Consider the following 5,861-nt stretch of genomic DNA (forward strand, 5'->3'; position numbering starts at 1 on the left):
CTCCCAAGCATCACTTACCAGTACAAACTGACTGTTCAAAAAATATCTTCCCTGAAATTGGTTTATTGTTTCTATGGACACCTCTGTCAACAAGTAGATTTTACTGTTGCCTGAAGATTACAAACAAATGAACAAACAAACTAACATTTAGAATTTGAAAGTGGACCATGTGATCCTCACATCTATTTATTTGCATAGGGAAATCTCAACTGATCCTTTTTCAATACCAGATTTTTAAATCTAAGATCTATACACTGTATACTGAACTTTTTCTCTTTAATTTAATGTAAGTTGGCTACCTATCCCACCTCCTCTATGTGCTGCAGATGCAAGACCCTTCACTAAGGAGTTTGCTTTCAAGAGCTCAATGTATGTTCCCAAGATAATGAATGCTGATATGGACACAGTTTATGATGAAAATCAGGTGGAACTGGAAGAAAGACTCAACTTCTCAATCAGGAGTTTGAACTACAACACAAACTTGAAAATATTTCTGCAAGATTAGATGCAGTTGAAGAAGAAAACCTGAAGCTAAAATCAGAAAATCAAGTTCTTGGACGATATACAGATAACCTCATGTCTGCTTCCAGTGTTTTTCAAACAACTAAAACGAAAAGCAAAAGATAGTAAAGGGCTCACCTCACTGTCTTCTATGGATTGCTGCTTTTGTTCTTTCTAATTAATCTTGGATATGATCCAAAAGTTAGAGTATCTTTGTTTGCTTCGCTGAGTATTTATAAAGACAATGTCAGATCTAGGTAATACTAGGTAAGCTTAACAGGAGCATCTCTGAACTAACGTTCTATGTATATATTAGTCTATGAAAATGTGCACATGAAGAGAATTTATATTAAAATTACAGATATATTTGAAACTTTAAGAAGAATCTTTAGCCAATTTCTTACACACACACACACACACACACACACACACACACACACACACACATATACACACATATTGTGTAGCACTGTGTTTTATCAAAAGCCTAACTAGTTAAATGTACAAGAAAATAACCATGTTGTGAAAAAGGGACCAAAATCATGTACTGAATGCAGAGGTTCTGTACCTTGTGCACCCACTTTTGCCTCTACATCTGCCTCTGCCTTCCCATCTTCGTCAGGAGAACTACAGAGTTATCTCCTTCAGAGTAACCTGACTCTAAGTATTGACACTATACCAAACTATGATACTTTCTTATCTATTGCTTGCCATTTGAGATTTTTACTAATAAGAGAGGATTGCTGATATCATTTTAATCAACTGAAGATACATTGAAGATATAAATAATAAAGGGTTTTCTGTGAAATGTAAACTGTCACATTCGGAAGCTAAAAACTTTTTGCAGATGACATGATAGTTTACATAAGTGATCCCACACATTCCACCAGAGAACTACTACAGCTGATAAACATTCAGCAAAGTGGCTGGATATTAAATTACTTCAAACAAATCAGTAGCCTTCCTGTATTCAAAGGACAAACATGAGGAGAAAGAAATTAGGAAAAAGATATCCTCTACAATAGTCACAAATACGATGAAATACCTTGGTGTGCCTCCAACTAAGTAAGTGAAGGACCTGTATGACAAGAACTTCAAACCTCTAAAGAAGGATATCAAGGAAAGTCTCAGAAAATGGAAAGATCTCCCATGCTCATGGAATGTAAGGATCAACATTCTAAAAATGAACATCTTACCGAAAGCAATCTACAGATTCAATGATATCCCCATCAAAATTCTAATGTAGTTCTTCATTGAGTTGGGAAGAGAAATGTGCGATTTCACCTGGAATAACAAAGAACTTAGAAAAGCGAAATCCATCCTCAAAAACAAGAAAACATCTGCGAGAATCACTATCCTTGACCTCAAGCTATAATACAAGGCAATTCTGATGAAAACTGTGTGGGACTGGTACAGAAATAGGCACATGGATCAATGGAATAGAATAGAAGACCCCGTAATGAGGCCCCATATATAGGGTCACCTGATTTTTGACCAAGGACCTGTAAATATTCAATAGAAAAATGACAGCTTATTCAGCAAATGGTATTGGTCCAAATGGCACTCAGCATGCAGAAGAATGAAAATAGACCCTTTCTTATCTCCTTGTACAAAGCTGAAGTGTAAGTGGATCAAATATATCCACATTAAACCAGATACACTGAAACTATTAGATGAGAAAATAGGGAAAAACTTAGAATACTTAGGCATAGGAAAATAATTTTCTGAACAAAACACCAATGGCCCCTGCTCTAAGGTCAAAGATTAACAAATGAAACTTAATGAGATTGCAAGTTTCTGTAAGGCTTAGGACAGTGTAAAGAAAACAAAACTGCAGCCAACAGAATGGGAAAAGATCATAATCAACTCCACATCAGATAGAGGCCTAATATCCAAGGTATACAAAGAATAGAAAAAGCTAGACACCAGATAACCCAACAACCCTATTAAAAATGCAGTACAGAGATGAACAAAATGTTCTCAATTGAGGAAAATCCAATAACTGAGAAACATCTAGGAAGTGCTGGACATCCATAGCCATCAGGCAAATGCAAATCATAACAACCCTGTGATTCCACATCACACCAGTCAGATTGGCCAAGATCCAAATGTCAGATGACATCAGATGCAGGAGAGGCTGTGGAGAAAGAGGAACACTTTTCCACTGTTGGTGGGGTTGTAAACTGATAAAACAACTCTGGAAATCAGTCAGGCGATTCCTCAGAAAACTGGACTTAGTACTACCTGAAAATCCAGCTATTCCACTTCTGGGCATATACCCCAGAGGCACTCCAATATACAACAAAGACGCATGCACCACAATGTTCATAGCAGCACTATTTATGTTAGCCAGAAGCTGGAAAAAACCAAGATGCCCTTCAGTAGATGAATGGATACAAAAATTGTGGTACATTTAATCAATGAAGTACTACTCAGCTATCAGAAACAATGACTTCACCAAATTCTTAAGAAAATGGTTGCATCTAGAGAATAGCATCCTGAGTGAGATAACCCAGTCACAAAAGAACAGACATAATATGCAGTCATTGATAATGGGATACTAAACCCAGAAAGCTCAGCCTACCCCAGAAAAAACTCACAGACTGTGAAATTCAAGATAAATAAATAAAATATTATACTCAATCCTCACCCACCAAGAAAACTTTGACTACTTCTGGGTTACATCCTGATTTACATGTTCTTTTTGCTCATTGTAACTATTAAGACCTTAATGCAGAATATCAAACTTTAAAAAAAATGCAAAGCACTTACTAAAATGTATTCTTATACATTTATGTAAAAATGCTTAACATTTGTTCTTCTATCTGTGTTTATTTAGAAAAATAAATTTAAAATGGAGTAATCTTAAACAAAATCTCTCTATTACATGAAATATTCCATTTGGTGTTGTAAAGATAGAGACGATGGTGTGTGAGAAGTAGAAAAAAGGAAAAGAAAAAAAAGACTCGAGGAAAGATAGAAATAGGAATGAAAACTGGATAAAAAGGAATAACCAACTCCCTATATTTTCCCTATAAATGTGTGCTACATCTGCCCCACAGGTGGTTTCTTGTTTAGGAGTTTTCTTGTTTTTACTAGGATGTATTTTCTCTCATTGTATTGGGTTTTCCACATATAATTTGTCATAGTGCTGGGTTTGTTGTCAGATATTGTGTAAATTTTAATTTCTCTTGAAATATCTTCATCTCTCCATCTATGGTGATTGATAGTTTTGCTGGGTATATCAGCTTGGGCTGGCAATTTTGCTCTCTTAGGGTGTGCATGATGTCTGTCCAGGCTCTTCTAGCTTTCATAGTCTCTGTTGAGAAATCAGGTGTGATTCTGATTGGTCTGCCTTTATATGTTACCTGACCTTTTTTCCTTACTGCTTTTAGTATTCTTTCTTTGCTTTGGGCACTTGATGTTTTGACTATTATGTGTCGGGAGGTATTCCTTTTCTGGTCCAATCTATTTGGAGTTCTGAAGGCTTCTTTTATGCTGGTGGTCATCTCATTCTTGAGGGTTGGGAAGTTTTCTTCTACGATTTTGTTGAAGATATTTACTGTGCCTCTTAGTTGATACTCTTATCCCTCTTCTATTCCTATTTTCCTTAGGTTCGGTCTTCTCATTGTGTCCTGGATTTCCTGGACATTTTGGGTTAGGAGCTTTTTGTTTTTTGCATCTTCTCTGGCTGATTTGTCTATGTTTACAATGTTGTCTTCTGCCCCTGAAATTCTCTCTTCGATCTCTTGTAATCTATTGGAAATGCCTTCTTCTGTGACTCCTGATTTCTTTTTTAAGTGTTCTACCTCTAGGTTTATCTCTTTTAGAGTTTTCTTTATTTTGTCATTTTCTGTTTTAAATTCCCTTTTCCATTCCTTCATCTCTTTGGTTCTGTTTTCCTCTAGTTCTTTGAGTTTTTTGAGTGTTTTTCTTGTTTCCTCTTTAAAAGCTTCTGAATCTTTTTGCTTTTCCTCCCCTTCTTGTTTAAGTATCTCTATCAGCATCTTGAGGTATGATTTCAGGTTTGCATCTTCTTTTTCTGGAGTGTTTGGCATTCCAATGCTTGCTATTATGGGAGAGCTGGGTTCTGGTGTTGCTAGGTTGTCTTGTTTTCTTTTGGATATACTCTTTTGCTTTCCTCTTGCCATTTTGTTGTCAGTGATATGTTCTTTCTTTTCCCTTGTATCTGGTCTGTGTCCCTCGATCTCCACTGGTCCAGGTGGCAGATGGGCCGTGCCCTGTTCTGCGCCCTGAAGTCGCCGGGTTGGAACAGAAGTTCCAATATTGTGTTCCTGGTCCCTGGATTGGGCAGGGCAGGGGTGTGCTTTCCATGTGCACTCAGCAGAGATCTCTCTGCTCCCTGGCTGCCTAGATCTCCAACTCACCAGTCTTTAAACATTTAGAAAGAGGTCAACAGATCTGATTTCCTGGACAGCCAGGGATACACAGTAAGAATCAAGGCCGTGTGTGGGAGAAGCTGAAATAATTACATACTTGAATGCAGTTGAAATATATCCGAGTTTTATCTTTATCTGCTTCCCTGGATTTTCACCAGTCCCTTACTATACTTAACAACAATATTGCAACTAGGATTCTGAGATTGGTAGGGCATGTACAGATCTGTTTGTGAACACAAATATTCCCACAGTTGTTCACTTCTAGTTTCCCCAACACCTTCTAAGTCACCTCAATCTATCTCATTATCTCATGAACTTATCAGTGACAAAGCCCCCATCTCTCTCTATTTGAAGACTAATAACATTTTTGTTTTCTCAGTACTGAGGGGCTTTAGACATGGCAGTGTGGAATGTGTGCTCTTTAAAATTGGCACCATTTTCAATTCAAATCCTTTTAGGGAGACTTATGCCACTTCTTCTGTGTAGTAGTGCCCATGCTTCAGCCACCATACACACAAATAGATGTGATCTGGAAAATAAAATTAGATGCAGTCTCTGTGTCCTGGGCAGCCTTGGGGTGGCGGAGGCTTGTTCTAAGGTCTCTGGTTCTCATTTGTCTCCTTCCTCTTTCATTTCCTCATCCTCAAATCTTTCCCCTTTCCCTCCTAGTGAGTCTTTGACTGACCATCTCCAGCCAGTGTCACAGGCCTGGGAGTACTCTAGTATATTCTTCAAACTGTCCCTGGTACAACATGCATCTCTGAGGATAGATTGGAACTTGTGTTTGTTCTCTGCACAATTAGAGCCCAGACAGATAATGGGGAGGGATGGAAGATGACCAGAGAGTTAATGTTATGTTAATGCATGATAAGGATTCAGAAAGATTTAGAATAGGAGGGCAAAGGTTGACTGTTACTGGGTTGTAGGCATAAGGACAGAGCCAGAAAGAGGTGAAGAAGT

Source organism: Micromys minutus (genome assembly GCF_963924665.1).
Source record: "Micromys minutus genome assembly, chromosome: X".
Lineage (NCBI taxonomy): Eukaryota > Metazoa > Chordata > Mammalia > Rodentia > Muridae > Micromys > Micromys minutus.